Source organism: Macaca fascicularis, chromosome 9 (assembly GCF_037993035.2).
Source record: "Macaca fascicularis isolate 582-1 chromosome 9, T2T-MFA8v1.1".
NCBI lineage: Eukaryota > Metazoa > Chordata > Mammalia > Primates > Cercopithecidae > Macaca > Macaca fascicularis.
In genome coordinates this window covers 96,075,948-96,101,267 of record NC_088383.1, presented here as the reverse complement: position 1 = coordinate 96,101,267, position 25,320 = coordinate 96,075,948, and the positions used below count along the sequence as shown (strand labels likewise).

Sequence of the window (25,320 nt, the reverse complement as noted above, 5' to 3'; positions counted from 1 at the left end):
ATGTTGAATTTTTGTTTGAAGCCAAAATGTTCCTTCAAAGTGTTTTAAAAGGAAATTCAGAAAGTCTCATTGTTCTATGAATTCCTTTAATTTTCAATAGATATTTATTCTCCATAAATTCTAAAAAGAATCCAAGTTCAAAAGGCAAGGCATTTAGTTTTAAAAATATTTATTAAATTGTTGGATTATGTACTGTCTGTTTGGGATATGACATAAGCCATCCTTGTGGGACTTTCTGACTAGTTAAGGAGAGAGTATTACTATTCTAGACAGAGGCTGCTTGACCCACAGTAGATTAAACATAGTGTAGAGAACTATTTTTTTTAAGCATTAACAGTTCTATTTAGTTAAACTGAACATGTTAGTACTACTTTAGTTAAACATGTTGGTAGTGGAATAAGACTGTGTGAAGACGGTTTTAATGGAAATTGTATTATATTCCAATATCGTGTGGTGGTAATTACCTAATTCCTAATCCAAATTTTATTGGATCATATTTCCATTGTTCTTTCTAAGCCAGGTGATGGGAATGGATTAACAGTGTGGGGAGCAGGATAGAGGAAGGGCATTACAGGGAACTGCAGGAGCAAATACCTAGCAATGAATAACTCTTTTGAGGGTGGGTAGTAATTTAGTCTTGAAAATAATGACTAGTGTGGAGAAAAGGGAACCCCTGTGCACTTTTGGTGGGAATGAAAATTAATGCAATCATCATGGAAACCAGTATGGAGATTTGTCAGAAAACCGAAAATAGAATTACCATATGATTCAGTAATCTCACTTCTAAGAATGTAGCCAAAGAAATTTGATCTGAATGCAGAAGAGATATGTGTACTCCCATGTTTATTGTGTCACTATTCACAATAGCTGAGATATGGAAACAACCTAGGAGTCCATTATCAGATGAATGGATAAAGAAAATGTGGCATATACACACTATGGAATACTCTTCACCCTTTAAAAAGTGGGCGCATTTGCATCAACATGGATGAACCTGGAGGACATTATGTTACTACATGATCTCACATATATGTAGATTCTTAAAAAGTCAAACTCATAGAAGTAGAGAGTAGAATGGTGGTTACCAGAGGCTGGGATGGTTAAGGGGGAGAGGGGATGGGGAGATAAATTGGAGGAATAAGTTCAAGAAATCTACTGTAAGGAATGATGACTGTAATATTAATAAATAATGCATCATAGATTTCAAAATTGCTAGAATAGATTTTACATGTTTTTACCACAAAAAATAAGTATGTGAGGTGATAGATATGTTAGCCTGATTTAATCTTTCCACATTGTAAATATATATCAAAATACATCACATTATTCTCCATAAATGTATACAATTATTTGTCAAATAAAAATAAAATTTAAAAAGAAAATAATAAATATAGAAAGTAAAAGTGGTCTTGACAATAACTGAGAAGATCAATTTGATTTAATTGGTAACACAAATATGATATGATTTTACTGGGTGCTAACCAATGTCTGTCTTACGTACTGAGAACTCATTAAACACAGACATGGTGTGACTCTTGCCCTTGACGAAGCTAGGATTAAATAACGTAGAAGATTATTTTGGTACATCTGTGGGTAAGGATTTAAAAACAAACAAAACTGCTCTCATTTTGTTTGTTTTTAGTAATGCTCTACTGTAGGCAGGGCATTACTGACGTGGCCCTTGATAACAAGTCCTGTGATGTAGGAAATAATTTCTTCAATTTGTGAATTTCTCAGTGAGAGTTCTGGGAACCTCAGATACTGCTGGGCAACCTGCAAAAGCTAAAATAGGGATTGAGATTTGTATTTGGGGAGGGAGGCATAATTTGAAGATTTAATTTGAGTAAACTTTGTGTTTGAAAGATCCTTTTTTATATCTCATACACGCTAATTGCACCAGTAAACCAGGAAAAGTGTTTGCCAGTCTCATAGGCTTGTTTCAAAGATTCAAATGAGTTACCTAAAAATATCAGAATTGTGTCTGGCCCCTACCAGGGAAGTGGTTGTGTTGGTTGATGTTGTGCTTTAGCTCAGTGTTATGACTCCCTGGTACCACATAGAAATGTAAATACTGATTTGTGTGTTTTTTTTCTCCTTGCTAAACTAAGCTCCTTCAGGGAAGCTGCTCTTTCATCTCTATATAATCCCACCTTCTTGCTCAATAAATGTTTGCCGAATGAAGGGATAAAGTACCTCTTCTTTTCTGCAGCGTTAAGCGAAGGCACTTGGTGTCACTCTTTCTGGGAAGGTGAGCGGAGGTGTTGTTTGCTTTGAGGTCGTGCTTAAAACTGGTTTAGTTTCCAGTCTTTTACCAGTTATGGTTTGTTCCCATGAACTTATCTCACCATTGCCTGGAGCATAGTTGCTTTCACTCTTTATCATCTTTTTAAGTAACTACTTCCTTAAGGGCGTGTAGTATATTTCTTTGGAATTTTTATCCCTCATTAAATCCCTCATTCAGCTCCTACATTTTTAGTAGATTGCAATCCGTAAGTCTGTTCTTTCCTTCTAGGTGAACCTGTTATTCTAAACTCTATTCAAATGCGTTTTACAGGAAAAGGGAAACCGGTTTGAGAGGCCAGTTTGGAAGTTGCTGAACTCCCAGGGTAGTTAATGGATGGTCTTTTTTATTTTTTGTTTTCTTTTACATCTCAGCCAGCAGTTTCAAGAGAGGAGCTCTGTAACTTACTCAAAACAATCATGTTTGGCTGTAAATTGAGGCAAAGTTTGAGGAAGGACTTTACCCTTTGCATTACTCTTTTAATCTAGAAAAGGTAAGAAAGCAGTGTAGTGAAGGGAAGATTAAGTCTTTCGTTAAGTGTAGTGGGAAGTCCTCCCTTGTGAAGAGAGCTGATGCCAGTGATACCAGCTGCCAGCAGGAAGAAGCTTTAAGGGTGACTGCAGCAAGAGACTTGCAACCTTCAGTCACCAAAGCTAGAGACCATGTCTGGGGCTTTTTGACAGCAGCAGGATCCTGTTTGAAGATAGTAAAGGTTCTCCTCCAAGCAGAAGAAAGGGAGAAAAGGGTCAGTTAAACTCTGTTTATTGAGAGTTAGATATTAAAGGAAGAAAACACTAACTTTGTATAAAGGAAGAAAACACAAACTTTCTACTTTGGATTTTGTATTCTCTTAAGCCAGGCTCTAATTTGCAAAACATGCTGTTTATGAGTAAGAATGAGAAAGTTTTCAGTGTTTTTACTATTCTAATAAAATGCAGTTTTAATGGAGTGCTCTTCCTGGTCTCTCTATATTATTTATTTCTTATTACATACCGTCTTTCCCCTGAGAATCAACAACTGAACTCTAATAATAGGGTGTGGGACAGGGCTGCCAAAAACGAAGCGTGCCTGCTGCAATTTCCACATCGTGTGTCCATAGCGGGCAATGGCAGTTGATTTGGGCACTGTCTTCTGGTGTGGCTTCTAGGAAGCCACTGCCTATTGATCAATCAGATTGGCCCCAGAATGAAACCACTGCCCCCCTGCACCCCCAATCTAAGAGGAAGTAATAAGTTTTGAAAGGGTTGGCCCTACAAATGTAAACTTATAAAGTGGGGGCTTGCCAATGCCTTGCAGAATTTTGTGAACTTTAATCTTTTCTTTCCACAACCTTGGTTCTTATGCCCATTCCTTTTTACCCTTTGAACTTTCTCCTACTCCAGTGTGTTTTCCTTGAGAGGAAGTCACAAGTAGTAAACACATAGGAGTTTGAGTATTGCTATACCAGAATTATTGAATAGGGGAAGAGTACCTTATTCTGTACCACACTCCCCCCACCACCAGGATTCTGCATGTCATTAGGTTAATGTCTGCAAAGACTCATGCCATACTTTGCTCAATCCTCAATCGAAAGTTTAAAGCCACAGACTTTTAAGTATAATGTGGGTAATTTTTTCCTTAGATGATTTACTGTGCATGGTATGCATTGTTAACTTGCTTACTTATAGAGTCCCAGAAAGAACTTTTTGCATTGTATCTTCATGGCATGTGTCCCCTGAAAAATCAAGCCTGCAGCTTTCACTATGCATTCCATATGCTAGATCCTATAAAAGGAAGATTACCAGGGTGCTCTCAGAGGCTTTAGCAGCTATCCTAAAAAGAGTCCCTCTAGACCTTCTCAAGCCACTCGCTGACAGAATACTTACTCCATCTCACAGGAGGAAGGAGTGTCAAGATCCTTTACTCGGGAAGATAGCAAAAGCAATTTGAAACTGGAAAATAGTGAATGGATCAATTTTTATTAAAAAACAGATTCAAGTATATTCATCACCAAGGCAGAGTTGTTATGGTCAACACAATAGCCTAAAGGTATCCGACATGTAATTTGGAACCCTTTCCCATTTCCTCAAAGTTTGACGTTGGACAAATTTGCAACTTTGGACAAGTTACAACATAACCTCTGTTATGAGCCTAATGTCTTCATCTGGTTAAGTAGGGGATTCTAAACCCTTCACCCTCCACCCCTCACCCAACACACACACATAGGGTTCTTGTGGGGTTAAGTATAAAGGCATCTCATGATGTCTCACAATCATTTATTGTCATTGAGCTATTACTTTGTGTTCACCAGTGAGGATGTAGGAAGATCTTTTTAGCTACACTTCTTTGATATATAACATATTGCCTTAAAAGGTAGATATTTTATTTTCTTCCTGTCAAATGGCAGAATGGGAAGTTCCCTTTTTCAACTATGTTCCTATTTTGGCCCCTGCTTTTTGAAAGTACTTGTGATAGAAATTAAATATTCATGCAGGTGTGGCATGCCGTTTGAAGGTGACACTATCATGGGTTCTTCAATAATTATCTGGTGGTAATTTGCCTCTTTGCATCTGTGGCTATCTCTGAGGGACACTGTGTTCTTCTGATTTCTCCCATTACAGTGGGAAAGCACACAGTGCCATAAAACCAGTTAACATGTCAGAAAATTATCTCTTATGAAATTCAGTTTCTTTTGAAACTTCTTTGATGTACAAAAAGATAACATGGGCCTACTTTACAAGTAACAAAACTATTCCACTTTCTGGTAATTCAGAAGACTTCTTGGGTCCTGAATAAGTTGATTCTTTTCCTTTAAATGATTTGTGGGTAGGGACAAAACAGCATATTCTGTATTTAATTATAAGGCTTCATTTTCGTGAATCTCTCTTTTTGTTGATGGCGAATCTAGCCCTGCATTCAAGCTGTAAAGAGGAATAGCATTATTTCACCCACAAACTGTTTACATCAGAAACCATTGATGATTTGAGACTCAGTATTGGTATCTGTCAACTGGAGATTGCAAAACAGGCTTCCTAGGAATTGGAAGATTAAGTGAGATCATGCATTAGTAATTTCATCTAGCTTCTAGCACGGACGAGCTTGGTTACTATCTTTATAGGTATTTCTGTACCTATAGAAAGGAGGCCACCCTCCCTCCCCACTCCCTTCTCTCCCCTCTGCTCCTGCCTTCTCCCATCTTATTCCCAGAAGTCCATTCCTCCTGGACAACAGGAAGGCCCTTCCCCTTCTGTTTCTATCATAAACTGCTTCTCTGTCCTTTGGTCTCTGGAGAACTTGCAGGTTGACCTCATACAATCAACCAATCAGCCAAAACTTTTTCCTCAGACACGTTAACATCTTTCGGAAATAATACCACTTTGTAGTCAACGACTACTTGCTCCCCTTTCCTTAAAGCATTTTATTTTTGACCAGATACAGGGATTCTTAGACTCCCAGATAGATTCCTAAATAATTATACCTAGCCCAACAGGCAAAACTAATGTGTTCTATTTGAAGGCAGGGCAGTGTTGACTTTTTGGGAGAGTGGTGTTCACTTTAAGAAAATTTATTAAGCCACACAAGATTTCTGGGCTTGCTAATTTTTTTAAAAATTACTTTTTCCCCTTTCTGCATGTAGCCTAATTCACTTGTATATTTTACTTACACAGGGTCATATTTCATTTTTAGCTGAAAAAGTCTTTCATGAAATAAAACGCGGAAGCATTTTTAAGCCTTTAGGGTGATGTGGGTTAGTTATTTATAAGCTGTTTGATCATACCCTTATGTATGTGGTCTGTGGTTGTTCCACTTAACTTGCTATTGATTGCATTTTGGTAAAAATGAAAATTTACCCCAGGGTTGTAATTATTACGGTTTGAAAAATACACTTTCTTGCTTCTTTATCTTTTTTATATAGTCAGTTAGCAGTTATTTACCTAAATGGAGAGGAGATAATTTATAAAGGTACATGGTTTTAAAACTCCTGTTATACCATCAGATGCATTTGGTGTGCGATTTTTTTTTATTGCCATTGGATTTGCATGCTTACTTCTGCTTGGCATTGTCTAATAGAAGCTTACTCTGAATACCATGACAGCCAGAAATTAGTTGGGAATTGGTGAAATAATGCTTTTTCTTTTTCCTATGGATACATAACAAGAAGTGAATAATAGTTAACTTGGATTTTAGGCTTTTTTTCTTATAAGCAGCTCATTGCATGAAGAATGCACTTTAATTTACATATTACTTTCTTCTAGATTGGAAGGAAGACTGATGAAGAAAAATAACGGCATGATTCAGGTAAATGGATTTTTAAATTATTTACCTTTTATGCTAATTTATATTTTCTGTGTTCTCCCAATGAAAGGATCTAAACAAACAATTTTTGTCGGCAATTGGAATATATAAGGAATATTTTGGGGATATAGATGAAATAGTCAAATACATATTACCATTTAATTAATTTAGTTATGTACATATTTTGTGCAAGTATTTATGCAAAATGGAGTATTTATAACTAATGCTTTTTTCCTACCCCAGAATAATTTTCTTCCAACTCTTTACATACATATCTGACATCAGTGTCTTCATTATTTGAGTCATATTTTTGAAGCATTCAATATTATTTTCTACAGCCTGTTATCATTTTAGGTGTTTGCAGTACAGCACTTTTGGAATCTATGTATGGCACTATATTTGGAAATTTTATCCCAAGCCACAAGTAATCATTTGCATAATCTTAGGACAGTTGCTGTTTCCATTCTTTCTGTGTAGATGAACATTGAAGATCTCTACTGTGTAACAATTTGTAGAATTGTTTTCTTAAGTCTTTCTCCCTCTTTCCCTCCTTTCCTTCCTTCCTTCTTTCCTTTCATTTATTTTATTTATTTAGAGGTAATTGCATGTATAGTGTTTAAGAATTCAAATAGTACTCTAATAGCCATTCTTTGTTCTTTTTATACTCTTATTGCCTCTTTGCCTAAAGATAGCCCTTTTCAATCCTTTTAGTTGTATTTTCCAGTATTCATCTACCTATTTCTAAACAACACATTGTATGCTCTAAGTGCCATTTATTGATTCCTTTTAAAATCTTAGACTTATACATTGATTTCCTACTGAGGAGTTCTCTCTCATAGACCACCATTTACCCTTACTACATACCTACTTTTCCTGTCTCTTTATTTTCTTGATGCAGTCATTGTTACTGCACCCTTTACCCTTACTACATACCTACATATTGACCACCCTTTACCCTTACTACATACTTACTTTTCCTTTCTCTTTATTTTCTTGATGCAGTCTATATTTAGATAAGTATTAATGTCTACTTTATTATGACTATATATTTTTGTGGCTGAGCTCTGTGGTATAAGTTGAGATGTCTCAAGCCATTCTGCCTCCCAGTTGGTTGTTTGTGAACTGTTTTTTTTGTCTCTGGAAAATGTTTCATTACTTTTCTTTATCTCCAGAATTCTGCAATATTGGGACACCTCTCGTTGTTTTTGATGTTCATGGTTCTCTCAGCTTGGAAACTGATGTCTGTCAATTTGTAAATTTTCTTGTACTATTTCTTTGATAATTCCCCCCCCCCATTCTCTCTTTTCTCTTAGTCTGTTAGTTGGGTATTTGCACCTACTGTTTGATCCTCTAATTTTCTTAAGTCTTACTCTTAACTATTTTCCATCCTTCTGTGTTTTTCTTCTGCTTTCTGAGAGGTTTCCTTAGTATCTGTTGAATGTTTAATTTCTGCTAGCAGGTTTGTAATTTTGAATTTAATTTTTTAGGGTCTATGAATATTTTGTTTTAAAAATTAGAATCCTGTTTTTGTTTCATAGATGCAATATTTTCTCATTTTTTTGAGAATATGAATTGGACTATTTTGCTGTTTTTTCCCGTTCTTTGCACATTTTCCTGTGTGTTCCCTTTATCTTCTCATTTTGATCACTGATTTTAATGTTAAAGGCTCTTCCCAAATGAGTGCTGGGGATTTAGTTGTCTGTTCTTACTTAAGAGTAAGATAATAAAAAATGGACTGCAAATTTGTTACCTGATTGGCTTCACTCTAAGGTCTTTGAGCAGAGGCTTTACTAGCCATTTCAGTAGGTAATTATCATGTATCAAAATCTGTAGACTTTTTTCCTTGGACCTTTCAGTTTATCCAAAAAGGAATTCTTTGTTTACTTTTTTTGTAGGGTGTAAGCCTACCTGTGAGGATTTGGGGCACCACAGAGGAGTGAGGAGGAAGGGAGCCAGAGGTCTCACCATCCAAGCCTGAGAATGCTTAGATCCAGTGCTTTTGTTTCAGCCTTATCTGGAGTCTAGGTTTGAAGTCTTGCTGTATCATTTTCTCCAGAGGGTAAACTGCCCCTTCTTACAGGGATGTAAGGATGTAGGGATGGTTTGTTTGGCTCTACCAGGTGAGGGAGAGGATCTGGGGTTCTAACTCCCTCCCTTTCTCCCTTCTTCCCTCCCTCCTCCCCTTCTTTGCTCCACACAAATTTATCATCTTACAGTTCTGTGCGTCAGAATTCTGACGGCAGGTCTCACTGGGCTAAAATCAACGGGCCAGGCGCAGTGGCTCATGCCTGTAAACCCAGCACTTTGGGAGGCCAAGCTGGTGGATCACTTGAGGTCAGGAGTTCAAGACCAGCCTGGCCAACATGGTGAAACCCTGTCTCTACCAAAAAATACAAAAATTAGTCGGGTGTAGTGGTGAATGCCTGTAGTCTCAGCTACTCAGGAGGCTGAGGCATGAGAATCGCTTGAACCCTGGAGGCAGAGGTTGCAGTGAGCAGGGATCATGCCACTGCACTCCAGCCTGGGCGACAGAGTGAGACCCTGTAGCAAAACAAAACAGGTGTCCACAGGCTGCACTCTTTTCCACAGGCTCTAGGGAAGAGTTCCTTTCCTTGTTTTTATTTTTTAGCTTCTAGCTGCTGGCTGCATTTCTTGGCTCCTGGCCCCTTTCCATCTTTAAAGTCAACAATGGTCAAATGGCCTCATATTGCATTACTCTGACTTCCTTTTCTGTCTACCACTTCCACTTTTAAGGACCCTGGTGATTATACTAGGCCCATTCAGATAATCCAGGATAATCTCTCATTTGTTTTTATTGTGGTAAAAAACACATAACATAAAATATATTCATTTTTAAGTGTACAGTAGTGTTAACTATGTACACATTGTTGTACAAAAGCTCTCTAGAACTTTTTATGTTGCAAAACTGAAACTCTATACCCATTGAACAGCAACACCCCTTTAGCCCGACTGCCCAGCCTCTGGCAACTACGAACCACCTTCTGTTTCTGTAAATTTGGCTACTTTAGGTATCTCCTATAAGTAGAATCATGTAATATTTGTCTTTTTGTGACTGGCTTGTTTTACTTTGCATAATGTCCTCAGGGTTCATCCATGTTGGAGCACATAAGAGGATTTCCTTCTTTTTAAGGTTGAATAATATTTCATTGTATGTATATTCCATGTTTTCTTTATTCATCTGTCATTGGATGTGTAGGTTGCATCCACCTCTTAACTATTGTGAGTAGTGCTTAAGTAAACAGGGCTGTGCAGACATCTCTTCAAGACCCTGCTTTCACTTCTTTCAGATGCGTACCAAAAGTGAGCTTACTGGATCATATGTTTTGAGGAACTGCCATAACTAGCAGAAATGTGCCACTTGACATTTCTGCCAACACTGTACAAATATTACAGTCAACTTCTCCACATCTTTGTCAACACTTGCTATTTTCTATTTTTGTTTTTGATAGTGGTCATTCTAATGGGTGTGAGATGATATCTCATTGTGGTTTTGATTTGCATTTTCCTGATGATTAGGAATGTTAAGCATCTTTTCATGTGCTTATTGACCATTTGTATATCTTCTTTGGAGAAATGTCCATTCAAATCCTTTGCCAATTTTTAATTATTATTTAGCTTTTTGTTGTTGAATTGTGGGCATTCTTTATATATTCTGGATATTAACACTTTGTCAGATATATGGTTTACAAATATTTTCTGTGGGTTGTCCTTTCACTTGGTTGATTGCTTCCTTTAGTTTTTAAGTTTGATGTAGTCCCATTTGCTTATTTTGTGTGTTTTTTTTTTAACCTGTGTTTTTGATGTCATACCCAAAAAATCATTGCCAACTCCAATGTCATGAAGCGTTTCCTCTATTTTTTTTTTTTTTTTGCTAGGAATTTTATAGTTTCAGGTCTTAATTTTAGGTGTTTACTCCATCTTGAGTTAACTTTAATTTATGGTGCGGGGTAAGGGTCTTTTTTTTTTTTATACACACTTCACCACCCCCATCTTTTCAGTCTTCCCTGCTCCCCTTCTGAGGAACCAGAAGCTCCATCATTTCCTAAGCGTTTTGTTGCCTAGGTTAGTGCTGGAATTATAGGCATGAGCCAGCACGCCTGGCCTGAAACTTTAATTGAATACTTTTAAGCTAATGTAATGGCAAAAGAGTCCTAGTTTTTGTTTGTTTGTTTTATTTTATTGCTGTTTTAGTTGATAACTGCTTTCTTTGTGCCTATGTTTGATTATTTACAGATGTAGCACCATTTCTTACCGATAGAATAAATAATGATTAAAAGATGGGAGGGTGCGGAGGGATGCCTGGTCCTAACTAAGTCCTTAGGACTGTTGAGAGTAGTGGATTGTTTTTGTCTGTAAGAATGGTTTATAGAATTAAGTCTGTTAGTTGGCTCAAGGTATCAGCTCCCCAGCTTGACAGCTGGAGAGCACCTGTGATTTTTATCCTGGGGTCCAGGGATAGCTTTAAGGAGTTAACGATTGTCCTGAAATTTAAGTGGAGAGGGATGGAACAGGCTTAGTTTTCATAGATACTCAATACTGTAGGGCGTATATGATCCTGAAAAGGGTTGAGAGCCTAATTCTTATAGATTATCACGGGAAAAAAAAAAAAAAAGAAAATGTTACTGATTAAATTAAATACGATCGAACAAAATATACTGCCTTTCTAGCTACCATTAGATTCCATATTCTTCCACACATAAGTACAAATTACTACGAATGAGGCACTAAATGAATAGCCCTCTTTGTTCTTTAGTACAAGACATTGTCTCTAGCTTCCTGATTATGCTGCCAGGAAATGTGTACCATGTACACATATATAACTATAAAAGCTGTTACTTATCAGGGTAATGTTTTGGCCCCAGAGAGATCATAACATTTTTATAAGTCAACTTGTAAAGACGATAACTCAGTAGTTACCTTTGTTTTCAGTTTGAAGCTGAAACTTCAAACTTATACTTAATTTATGATAATCAATTATTTGTTGGCAACTAAAAATAGTAGATAATTATATAAAAGGAGAAACACCTTTTATAGTCATAGGGCTAAAAACTTTTAATTAGAAAAGATGGAGTAAGCTTTATGTTATATGTATATATTATACTACTGTAAAAAAATACAACAATTAAAAAGCTAGAAAAGAAAGAAAAAATGGGAGGAGGTAGGGAAGGTTCATTATGAATTCTTTGTTTCCAAGTTTACAAGTACTTTAATCCTTTTATTTATAGTGAACTGCACTGAATTTACACAGTCTCTCTCAGCTTTAGAATTTTGTGATTCTGTTTTGAAGTTGTTAAGCTGAAACTGCTTCTTTGTTCCAGGCACACCACTGAGTTTTTTGGGATGCCCAAAAGTGTATGGTTTGGAAACATGAAATAGAAGACGAGACCCTGCCTCAGCAAGTATACCTGAGACTACTTTTAGAGGAACCTGTCGATAAATGCAAAACAGCAGCCGTTGGAGGTATGTATTAACAGAGAACTCTGATTGAAGCTGATGTGGCCCACTCTGCTCTACTCAGTCAAATGGAGTCATTCTCTGGGAATGAGCTCTTCTCTTGAATCCCACTGTTCATAGGACAGAACTCTCAGGCCTGAAATAGCTGGTGTCTTTCTGTAACTTTGTCTGTGTGGTGGGATATCACTCGTCACTCTTTGATGAACTCTGATTCAGACCCTTGAGTGTCCTTCCCAATGCCTCAAGGACATTAGACTCTTGTCACATGAAAGTGATAGCAAATTTCTAATTAAAGGCCTCATTGCCTTCTTCCCTGGGAGTAGAGCAGTCAATGTCAAAGCTCAGCAAATGTGTCTCATAAACCAGCTGTTACTGGCTTTACTTTTCCCTGAACATCATCAAGGTCATTTCTGATTGGATATGGTTGTATCAGATTGATTGGTTCCCTCTTAGTCATTTACTTTGACCTGCTTGTTTCTTGACCCCCGTTAAATATTTACCCCATTTTCTTGGTTTTTAGCCTTTAATTTTTATCTCCTCAACAATGTATCATCAAGATCAGGGACACCCATTATTTCATATCCATTATTTCATATCCTGTGACCTTTGGTGGATGTCTGGCTTTGGATGCACTGGCTCTCTTGGTAAGGCACAGCCTATGTTATTGTCATATGTCACCTTGATCGTTTAGGATTTTTGTAGTCTTTTTTTTTTTTTTTTCCATCTACCAGTGAAGAACACTACAAATGTACCTTGTGCTGAGTATTTTACGTGTCTTTGTCACACCGTCATGAAAGCATTAAGCGAGTCCCATTTTGCAGATGAGGAAATAAGGTTCCAAGTGGTTAAACAACTGGCCTGCTATTCCCAGAGAGTAAGTGGCAAGAATGGAATTCAGCACTGAGTCTGTCTTAAATTGTGTACCATAGAAATAGTATGCCCTACTGTATTCCCTTTTTGAAGCAGAGTTTTTTTTTTTTTTTTTTTTTTTTTTTTTTGAGACGGAGTCTGGCTCTGTCGCCCGGGCTGGAGTGCAGTGGCTGGATCTCAGCTCACTGCAAGCTCCGCCCCCCGGGTTTACGCCATTCTCCTGCCTCAGCCTCCCGAGTAGCTGGGACTACAGGCGCCGCCGCCTCGCCCGGCTAGTTTTTTTGTATTTTTTTAGTAGAGACGGGGTTTCACCGTGTTCGCCAGGATGGTCTCGATCTCCTGACCTCGTGATCCGCCTGTCTCGGCCTCCCAAAGTGCTGGGATTACAGGCTTGAGCCACCGCGCCCGGCCTAAGCAGAGTTTTAAAAATATTCTTATTCAGCTGGGCATGGTGGCTCACACCTGTAATCCCAGCACTTTGGGAGGCCAAGGTGGGCTGATCACCTGAGGTCAAGAGTTTGAGACCAGTCTGGCCAACATGGTGAAACCACCTCTCTACTAAAAATACAAAAATTAGCTGGGCATGGTGGTGGGTGCCTGTAGTCCCAGCTACTCAGGAGGCTGAGGCAGGAGAATCACTTGAACCTGGGAGGCGGAGGTTGCAGTGAGCTGAGATCTTGCCACTGTACTCCAGCCTGGCCAACAAGAGTGAAACTCCATCTAAAAAAAAAAAAAATTCTTATTCTTGTGGAATTTTAATCTTCTTTTTTTCAGCTTTTGCTACTTTCCCCCCATTTCATGGCATTTTATTTGGTTTATAATTATAACACTTAATTTGAATCATTAAAATTAAACATTTCCAACTTTTATTATTTTTATAATATCACTGAGAATATATTATTGGTATGAGACGTTATTAAAATATGCCCTCTTTCTCACATAGGCTCTGATGTCTTTACTGATTCTATGTTTTCTGAGTTGATTATGAGTCTAGCATGGGAGACAGGAGTGGACTTTTATATTTCTAATATAGTCCTACTAGTACAGAGTTATTGAAGATGACATAGAAGAATGATAAGATTTTGCCAGAAATATTCTCCCGTAGTTCACAAAGTTGTTTTAGAACCTGAATTCTTTAAAATATAGAACATCTATTCAAGTACTTAGTTTTGGCTCAGTGACCACTTTCAATGTGTACAGCTGGGAAGTTGCCTTATACAGAAGGATATAAGTTTTAAGTTTAAGAATATATGGTATCTGATTTTTTTCAATAAGGGGCTAAATAATTTGAAATTTCTATGTATTTAGGCTTCTAGAATGTTCTCATTAAATTAGTGGATGTACATACTGAAAAATATTTTAAATGATCCTAAAAATCCTGAGAGATAGATGTGGTCAACCTCACTGAAAGATGAATACACTGAGGTTTATAAGATTATGAAACTTGCCCAAGCTCATGTGATTAGAAAATAGCAGGGCCAGAATTGAACCTAGATCTGTTTTTCACCAGCAATGTTTCTAACAATTACATTGCCTTGCTGATTATACACAGTGGTGACATTTAGATCATAAACATGTCTAAGAATTTTCTTATGTTTAGCATTCATACAAAGGCAGTCCTAAACAGCTAAATAAGCCTCATCCTCACAGAAGCAAAAGCTTCTAGATGGGGTTGGTGTTGTTCGTCAACGAGGTTTTGTCAGGACAGTGGCAATTCTGGTGAATGATGGACTGAGCCACTCTTGAGAACTGGATGTGTCTGCTTGGGCTGCATGCCATTTCCCACCCAGTGCTTACCACGCTGTTAGCAGCAATTAGGGTCGACTCACCTTAGCAGTTGCATGAGCAGCTGTTTCTTCCAAAGCAAGTTGGGACTGGAATTTTGCCACACAATCACACAGTTAAGGACAGCTCTGGCATTTATATATGAATCTCAGAATTTTAGGTACACCATTTCTTTTCAGTAAATAAAATTTCTTTCTGCTTTTAAGTGTCTTTTCCTGATTCTACATAGAAAATTTGATGAATATTCACAGCCATAAAAAAGAATGAAATCATGTCCTTTGCAGTAACATGGAAGCACCTGGAGACCATTATTCTAAGTGAACTAATGCAGGAACAGAAAACCAAAAAGCACATGTTCTCACTTATACGTGGGAGCTAAACATTGAATACATAAGGACCGGAACAATAGTAGGGAATGCTTGAGAGAGAGGGTCGGGGAGGCATGGATTGGAAGACTAACTGTTGGGCACTGTGCTTACCACCTTGGTGATGGGATCCTTCGTACACCAAACCTCAGTAACACACAACCTACCCATGTAACAAATCTGCACATGTATCTCCTGACCCTAAGATAAAAGTAGAAAAGAAGAAAAATATAAAAAACATTTATTTAAGTATGAACAAAAAGGAAAAAAAGAAAATTTGTTAAATATTGAAAAGTTTAAACAACAAAATAAAGATTAGCACTCAGATACAGCCATTGATAATATTTTGGTAAAGATGCTTCCAGCTTTTATTCCTATGAATATGTATGTCTTTTTAAAAATGCAAACTTAAAATCTTAGTGTTCTATATCCATTTTTACTTAGTATAATTGCAACATTTTTCCTATGTGCTTAAATGTTCTTTTCCAACATACTTTTAGTGGCTATAAGTATTCCCTTTGGGTAATAGCGTCAGTGAATCCATTCTATTAGTAAACCTAATCCTCATTCAGTTTAGCTTAAAACCTCTCTAAAAAACAAGAACATAATTGCCACTAGTTTTCATAATGATATCCTAATGATACTTTCAGATATGATGAGAAAATCTGGTTTCGATCACTTCCCCTGTCACATCATGAAATGAACCTGACTTGAAGTTTCCCAGTACAAATGCTGTGCATGACTGTAGCATGGAAAAATTCTCTTTTGACTGGGAAACTTTGAATATCTATTTTTCTTTCTCTGAGGTGGCTCATCTGTGACAAGTAACTTCAGTGTTTTCATACTTAGATGAAACTTCTCAAATCCTGATTTGCAGGTGATTTGGCTCTCCTAGTTGACTTTACTACTTCACTAAACCTTTTTTCTACTCCTAAATATTTCACATGGGCCAAACCCTGGGTCAGCAGCTACACTTACCTGAGGAAACCCCAGGTGTCATGAATGAGGTTAGAGAGAGATGCATAATGTAGTATTAATGTGACTTTTCCTGAAACCAAAGAGTTCTGTGCTCCTAGGCATTAAAGTTACCAAACTGAGAAGTTGATTACAACTGAAATGGGTAAACATGTAACAGAAGCACTCTACTCAGAAAAGGCTCCTATGAAGCTAGGACTATGACTTATTATTACTTATTGTTCTCTTAAAGACTATATTAATTAAATCACTATCATCCTCACCAAACCATTACTTTTCAGACATGGTTCCTTATTTCCCTTGGGATTCCATAGTGTCATGTGGGTAGGTAAGGGGTGAGGGAGGAGGACAAAGCCTCCTTATTGTCAATAATTGTCCTTATTGACAATAAGGAGGACCTCCTTATTGTCCCATCAACCAGCAGCTCTGCCTTTTATGTTTTATGTATTGAACTTCCACAAATTTTTGCTGAAAGAACGGACTGCTGCTTAAGGGAGTAAAGACTGTGAAAATCACTGGGGCATTGTAGATCCTACGGGTGGATGAAAAAGAGATGGAAAATGGACGTCCAGACAGCATTACTTCCAAGTTTCCATTATGCTTGTAATTCTTCTGCAGTGGCACAGTCCTTCTGGGGTTTAATATTTACCATAGGTCCTCTGGTTGGACTTCCCATAGATTAGCCTGCTTTTATGATAGTGGTTTCCATAGAGACTCCTCAGAAATGTTAGGGTTAGGAGAGATGAAAGAGTGATAGCCTTACAAGTATTGGTGGTAGAAAGTAACCTTTTAGTGATCAGAGCAGTGAGTAGTGGAAGGTATAACCTGTTAAAGGCCCACAGGAGACTGGTTTCTATATTCTCGTTGATGTGTATTACCCAGTAGGAAGATGCACTTTCCATCAGAGTGATGTGGTGTATGAAATTCAGCCAGACAGTCTGTGAAATCTTCATTATCTATTTCTAGACTCATTTAAAACATTTTCGATGGGCTCTTTTTTTTTTTTTTTTTTTCTTTGAGACGGAGTCTCGCTCTGTCACCCAGGCTGGAGTGCAGTGGTTGGATCTCGGCTCACTGCAAGCTCCGCCTCCCGGGTTTACGCCATTCTCCTGCCTCAGCCTCCCGAGTAGCTGGGACTACAGGTGCCCGCCACCACGCCCGGCTAGTTTTTTTGTATTTTTTAGTAGAGACGGGGTTTCACCATGTTAGCCAGGATGGTCTCGATCTCCTGCCCTTGTGATCCGCCCGTCTCGGCCTCCCAAAGTGCTGGGATTACAGGCTTGAGCCACCGCACCCGGCCATGAGCCACCACGCCCGGCCAGGTGGGCTCTCTTAAATTGAAGATTTATATTGGTAAATCACAGAACCAGCTACTCCCAAATAAAAAATTTTAGTGTTTTCGTTCCACAGCTCAGTTCGGACTAGAGAATTTTCTCCAAAGATATTTTTAACCAGCAAAGAATGAGGAACTAACTAAAGAGTTTGCAATGGCTAATTTACAATTGGTGCCCAGAATCCTTAACTACAGTTAAAAATCTTCGCTTTATTTACTGGACAGTTGGTGCAGGGGTATCAATGTATGAAGATCTTAATGTTAATATATATTTAGTTATTCAGAGAATGAGCTTAGTCTTGAGGTGAAAACTGGAGAGAAAATTCTTGCTTTCTTCATCAGGAAAGGGGTAAATTATGACCAACTTGCAAACATAACAGGACACATTGGTGTCAAATAGGGCCTGAGCTGTTTGTATACGAATTGTGTATATGGCTACAACTGTTGGGGTGACATTCAACAAGATGTGAATGAATGACACCCCTGGAATTGTGCAGTGCTGCAGCCCTGGGTATAGCCATTTATTCTGTTAGTCATTTATCTAGTGAATGTCTCTACCTTATGCCTGGCACTTTCCTAGGTACTAGACCACAAGAGTGGGCAAGGCAAACAAACGAGATCATTTCTCTCATGGAACTTACAGTCCAAAAGGGGTTGGGCAGGGTCTTCAGGGAGACAAGTAATAAAGAGGGAGGTAAACAGTATTTCAAATATGATGCTAGAAAGAAAATAGGGCAACAGAGTGTTTTTGGGTAGGAAAGACTATTTTAGATCAGGTCTAAAATGTATGACCTATGTTCTTGTGGGCTATTTACTTCTTGTACTGCGTATAAGTTGGTGAATTTTTATATTCACCAACTCTCATTAAATAATTCAGAGAAAAGGTAAGATTTCCTCCATCAAAATTGTGTTTTATAGAAATTAAACTTTATCAAGTGCCACATTTCAGTGGTAAAAACTGAGATAACTTCATTTCTTAAGTAGTTTGTTAAAGTAGAATTTTAAAACAATAACAAATTGCTGGACTATAGCATATAAAAAGAAGTTTTCAGTCCATTCAGGGGAAAACTGTAATATACTGCTCATGAAGGTTGAAGAGAGAGAAGTTGGACTGATTACCTTGAGCACCTTAGACTCATTGTGACCCATGTTGAATGGATCACTAAGCCTCACTGATTTTTTCCCCCCTTTTTTCCCCTTTATATATATAATGTCCTTTTTCTCTGTTTCTTTTTGTCCCTTTTCACTACTCTATCACCACTCTAGTGAGGTCCTTCTTACCACAGGGTCGTCCATTTTAATAGCCTTTCCCTTGGTATCTCTGCATCTGGTCTAGCTGATTGGTTAGTTTTTCTGATGCCACATTTATAGTTCTATTCCCTTCTTAAAAGCCTTTACTTTACTCTCCACTCACTTCAGGGTGATAAAGGCCAGACTCTTTAGCTTGGCATGTGAGGTCCTCCATGATCTGTCCCATTGTGTATTTCCAACCGTATCCCTGCTTTTACTCAGTGCAAACTTTAGGCTCTATCCAGACTTTCTGTTCCCCTTCCTGTTGTGCTTTTGCTCAAGCTGCTATCTGGAAAACTCACTTCTTTCTTTCTTTCTTTCTTTCTTTCTTTCTTTCTTTCTTTCTTTCTTTCTTTCTTTCTTTCTTTCTTTTCTTTTTTTTTTCTTTGCCTATGTAAATCCTGTTTGATGTTCAGAGTCTAGTTTGAATAGATGATCTCTTCTTTCTTTCTGGCTGCTTTAAAGATTTTGCTTTGTTTTTAGGAGTCTGTGATTTGCTTATATCTAAGTGGGGAAACTCTTTCTCCGCCAACTTTTCCTTCCCTCCTTTTCTTCCCTTCTAACTTCCTTTCTCCCTCCCTCCCTTTTTCCCTCCCTCCCTTTTTTCCCTTCCTTCCTTCCTTCCTTCCTTCCTTCCTTCCTTCCTTCCTTCCTTCCTTCCTTCCTCCCTCCCTCCCTCCCTCCCTCCCTCCCTCCCTCCCTCCCTCCCTCCCTCCCTCCCTTCCTTCCTTCCTTCCTTCCTTCCTTCCTTCCTTCCTTCCTTCCTCCGTCTGTCTCTCCCTTCCTCCCTGAGAATCTTTGGGTTTTTTGGGCCTAAAGATTGCTATTAGGAATATTTTATCATTATTCCTTAGAATAATGCCTCTTCCCCATTTTCTTTAGTATTTCTTTCTGGAAATTGAAGAAGACATGTTGGACTGTCTCACTCATCTTCCACATCCTTCTTTCATATTTTTGATATCACCATCTTTTATGTTACAATTCTGGACAGTTTCTTTGGATTTGTCATTTGGTTCACCAGTTCTTTCTTTAGCTATTTCTAATCTGCTGTTTAAGCTGTCCTTGATGATGGGGATTTTTGTATTTTTAAATTTTATTTTATTTTATTTTTATCCTACTGTTTTATCCCCAGAGCCTAGACCAAGGTGTAATACTTAGTACATAGGTGCTTAATAACCATATGTTGAATGAATTGACATGAGTTTTTTATCTTTTAATTTTTAAATACCATTTTTGGTCCCTTTTCAAGTAAACATGCTAGTTTTTTCAGATAAAATTTTACTCCCTTTTACATTTCTCTTATTTATTGAAATATATTAAATATACTTATTTTATGCTCATAATTCTAGTATTTGAAATGTTGCCAAATCTGATTCATTTGCCTGTTTCTGTTGGCTGTCACTCCTGGTCTCTTATTTCCTTGTATTTCTATGATTTATTGACTATGGACTCATATTCCTTGGAAGTTTTATCTGTGTGAGTTGTTCGAGGCCTAGATTGAAGGTAGATTTTTCCAGAGAGTATTTGTATTTGCTTCTGCCAAGTGCCTATAGCTACTATCAATCTGGACACTCTTTACATTATATTCTCTGCCTGAGGTTTTTTTGAGGCATATAGCATAAATTTAGACCACAGAACAACATAAATACTAGTTGTTGGTTGTGAATTCTCAAGGGAGATTTTCCACCCCGTGAAGGTGCTATGGTTAAAAAAGCAGTTCCTCTTTTGGTGTAGCAAGTTTATTTCTAATTTTCCTATATCTGAGGGTATAGTTTTGTGAAGTTCCAGTTTTACGCAGGGGTCTGTTAAACTCACCAGCTTGAGTGGTACTGGTTTTCTCTTTTCTCTCTCTTGTTCTGTGCAATCACTATAATGGAAGTTCAGCATGACTAGGGTTGTGGCCTTGGTGCTTTTCTACCTCCCAGCATTCTCACTCTTACTTTGTTTTGGCTTCTCTGAATTTCATACTTTATTGTCACCTCATTGGTACATTTACAGAGATTTTATACTTTATTATCTTTCAATTATTTTCATTAAGAGAGACCAGTTTAAAGTATCTAGTATATCATTCTGCAAAAATAGACCTCTTTTGTTGGTTTGTTTTTAGTATGTGCTTCTAATGGATGAGGTGGAAACACATTTACGACAGAACTCAAAAAATTATTAAAAAGTTAGGTACAGCTCAGCCTCCTCTTTTAATTTAAATGTCTGCTATACACAGTCAGATTAGGTTAAGAGAGGGTGGAGAATAACCCCTTGTAATATGCTCTCTAAGTTGGCTGAGATGTTGATGTCTTAGAGATATTATTTATCGAAATGAGATTTATTTTTGTCCATTGATTTATTGTCTTGCATTTTACTATATATATTATAGATTAATTTTCTAATATTTTACTATATATACTATATATATTTTACCCTTCTAAGTAGGATTTGATTCCTAAGTAATGCTCTATAACTGATAAATAACAAATAATAAGAAAATATTATTTGTTACACGATATCTGCCATGGGTCCATTTAATGATACCCTGAAAGAGACTCTGTAGTACCTTAGTCCTTTCACTCAATGTTATTTCATTTGATTCTGAATGAGTGCAATATTATTTGTAAGGGAAAATAGTTGTAATTAGTAGAATATGTTAGTGATTTCAAAAAAAGAAACCAGTCTCAGGAAGATATTTTTAATGTTATGGCTTAAATGTGCAGTGTGCAGATCTGCAGAATTTGAAAATTCAGCTGATTCTGTAATACTTCAGCACGAAATAGGGGTATATCTAGTGAGAAGCATTGCCATCTGATAGAAATATGTAACACATATGTGTGCCACTCACAACCTAAATGAATCACATGCTGTTTTGAACTTTAATTTTTTTCTTCAGAATCCCATGTTATATTAATTCTGCAGAGGGGGCTCTGCTTCTCGTGTTACTGATATAATGCAAGTAGTCCTTTCTGACCAAGCCCTCCATCTGCATTGCCACATTAGAACATAATTTGCTAGAACCAGCAATATATTTTGTGTGACTTAATCTGAGGAATAATTTTTAGCCTGTATTATGGTATTAAGGAAATATTAAATGGAATAAATGTTGATTTAAATTGGTAGAATGCTCAAATTTTAATGATCAGAGTAGCAATAATGGTTGCCTGGTACAGTTATGTGTTTTGAGGTTTTTGAAAGTTAGTAGTGTGTTTTAAATCTCTGCCATGAGAGGAACTAGCAACGTAACACGGTAAACATGCCAACTGGATTCATAGCATCACTTATCAGCCGCATGCTAACATAAGACTACATTATGATTAGAAATTTTTAAATTAATATTTGGAGGACTTAGAAAGCTATATTTATTATGATTGTTAAATAGCTGTGTTTGGAAGTTTTAATTTTGTAAAATGTGTAAGCTTGACACATCTCCACATTTAGCCATTAAAAATCATTTTTTAATAATTATAATGTTTATTTTATATTGGAAATAGTTTCTAAGGAGGAAAATAGTTTGCATCTATGTTATAGATATTTTCAGACTTTAAAATTACTTAATCCAAATCATCCACTCTTTGTTATTTTTTGTTCAAATTTTAGAATGTATAAATTCTCCCAGAGTTTTCTTTTTCTTTTAACAGTTGTTTGTATTTTCAATGTAATGAGTACATTTCTGAATATTATATCAATGATATTTTTAATAAATTGAATAAATTTAAGTTAATAAGGAAAGTTTACTAATTTTAAAAGGTTTATTAGGAAATTATTAAAATGAAGAAAGCCTTCTTGGTGTGGATAAGTGTTTTTCTCTTTTTTATACTGGATTTTAAAATTTTGGATCACTTGATAATTTTTTTATATCACATTTAAAAATGTGTTGGATATTTTTATATTAGCTTCCTATATTTATTTCTTCGTGTACTATTTTGGGAAAGAAACCATAATTGAAACAAAAATTAGGTAATTAATAGGTTATTTATGGAATCTTTTTCTTCTAGAATGTTTGCTGGGAAAATGTTAATTATTAATATACTCACTTATAGACTTCCATACAGTCAGAAAAGCAGTTGTCAAGAAAAATATTTGAAGGCATTATTGTTGTCCCAGCATTCTCACATTCTATTCCTTTTCCCCCTATTAAAGTGAATAAATCAAAAATAAAACTGACTTTGTCATCTGTTTCAGTTATTGGGCCCAGTTAGGGGTAGCTAACCAGGGGCGAAGGACACATAAATAACATCCACTTGTAATCCTTAATCTGCTTTCACACTCACTCCTCTCTTCAACTTTGTTTCCTGTAAAGTGTAAATTTCTTAGTCTCATCATATAGGATAACCCAGAATGATATTATTTCACTACCATGGATTTATAGAAATTATTTCTTCTTTCATGTTTTTGTTACTTAATCAACTGTTTTGTGTCATCTCTGACACTGTTATTCTCATTATTAAAAGAAAATTCTATTAATGGTTTCATATAGTCTCTTCTCTAAAGATAATATTAACTAAGTGCCTTTTATATCCTAAGGGCTTTATTTACATGATCTTGAATGAAGCCCTGGAATCTTGCAGGGACCTTCATTATCTTACTTCATTCTGTGGATTTTTAGTGACACTTTCATTTTCTAGGCCCTCCTTTAGACACTTTAGGCAGTGAGCAAAATTGGTAAGTAGGAAAAAAGAACAACCAACACGTGTATTATGCAGCTAATAGTCTAGTGGGAGAAAGATGACAAACTAGATTAATAAGGAAAATACATGTATACTAAGTGGTAATCAGCATTATCACTGATAACCTCTTGGATCAGAGGCTATGGCAAAAAATACAGCAGAGAAGTGAATGGGGAGTGTAAGTCTAAGTGGGCGTGTGTGTGTGTGTATATGTGCGTACAAACACACACACACACGCACACACTATTTGTAGAGAAGCCAGGAAGGCCTCATTGAGAAGGCAACATCTAAGTAAGGACATGAAGAAAGTAGAGGGGTGAGCCTGCTCTATCTGGGCAAGACCATCCTAGGAAAGAGTAGTTCAGGGTTAAGTACCGAGCCCTTGATAGTTTTTTTATTTTGCAGGAAACTGGAGTTCAGCTTTGTCTAAGACTACATAGTTCATAAGCACTGGACCTCTTGTTCAGACTCAGATCTGTCATAATCAAAGCCCTGCACTCTCTCCACTACCCCAGGTTACTCTAAAAGGAAATCATTGTTCATCGTAGGAAGCTTTCCAGCTGCTCGCAGAATGTGTTATACATTGTGAGCACTGAAGATTTAACCGTGTCTGTTCTCAAGCAAAAGTAATAGATAGGTGGGTAGGTAGATTGATTAATTTTCTGTGCTCAACTAACGGAACCTCAAAACTATTACCTGGTTTTCCAAAGCTCTTAAGTTTAAGAAATAAATTTTAGGAACTACACTTTCTGCTTTTTCTTTTCTCTTTTTAAAACGTATATGAGCTTGCTTGATAAATTCCTCTATTCTCATTTTGTGTGTGAGATTTAAAGACCAAAAAAAATTTCAATAGGTATGTAGTGGTATGTCATTGTTGTCTTAATTTGCATTTCCCTGATGACATATTATGTGGAACCCTTTTCATATGCTTATTTTTATCCATATGTCTTCTTTGGTGATTTCTCCATTAAGGTCTTCAGCCCATTTTTAAATCAAGTTAATTGTTTTCTTATTGTTAAGTTTTAAGAGTTCTTTGAATATTTGGATAACAGGTCTTTATCAGTATGTCTTTTGCAGATATTGTCTCCTAGTGTGTATATGTCTTTTCATTCTTATTTCCCTTTTCCACAGTCATTCTGTAGTGTACAATAGAGTCTTGTAAAATAGAGTCTTCCAGAGGCTGTATATGGTATCACAATAGATTGCAGACATTAATAGGGGAATTCGTGATTTACTCTTAAGCCAGATATTAAAGAAAAATGTTTAAAAATATACTCTTCTTATATTTTCTTAGAAGATAAATTTTTCATTAATTTTTTTTTTTTTTGAGACAAGGTCTTGCTCTGTTGCGCAGGCTCAAGTGCAGTGGAGCCATCACGGCTCACTACAGCCTCCATCCACCTCTTGGGCCCAAGTGATCCTCCTGCCTCAGCTTCCCAAATAGCTCAGACCACAGCTGTGCACCACCACACCCAGCTAATTTTTTTTTTTTTTTTGGTAGCGATGAGGTCTCCCTATGGTGCCCAGGATGGTCTTGAACTCATGGGCTCAAGCTATCCTCCCTGCTTGGCTCCTAAAATGTTAGCATTACGGTATGAGCCACTGCTGTGGCAAAATTTTTTTTTTTTTGAACAGTAATATATTAGGTTTGTTCCCATTATAATCAGCAGACAGGGTTACCTACATTTATCATTAATATTAAACACATTGTTCTGAAAGTTTTGGCTAATACCCCAGCTACAGAGACAATTTTTAAAAGTACATAGGTGTTATGTGGGAAATTTTTTTTTTTTAAAGTTCTAGGGTACATGTGTACAACGTGCAGGTTTGTTACATATGTGTACATGTGCCATGTTGGTGTGCTGCACCCATTAACTCATCATTTACATTAGGTGTATCTCCTAATGCTATCCCTCCCCCTGCCCCACCCCACGACAGGCCCCGGTGTGTGATGTTCCCCTTCCTGTGTCCAAGTGTTCTCATTGTTCAGTTCCCACTTATGAGTGAGAACATGTG

The 25,320-nt window shown here is 37.0% G+C and overlaps 1 protein-coding gene across 37 annotated transcripts in view; it reads left to right on the top strand.

Annotated features, from left to right (window-relative positions):
- Positions 1-25,320, top strand: part of SGMS1 (sphingomyelin synthase 1) — a 313,746-nt gene that overhangs the window by 151,159 nt on the left and 137,267 nt on the right. For 22 of the 37 annotated variants that reach the window (XR_012417915.1, XR_012417913.1, XM_065521104.1 and 19 more), the window contains 2 exons: positions 6,517-6,559; positions 11,896-12,037. The gene's annotated coding sequence lies outside the window, so the exon portion shown is untranslated. Of the gene's footprint in view, positions 1-6,516; positions 6,560-8,451; positions 8,582-11,895; positions 12,038-25,320 lie in introns of all 37 variants that reach the window. The other 15 variants (XR_012417914.1, XM_074002133.1, XM_065521106.2 and 12 more) reach the window with 2 other exon arrangements.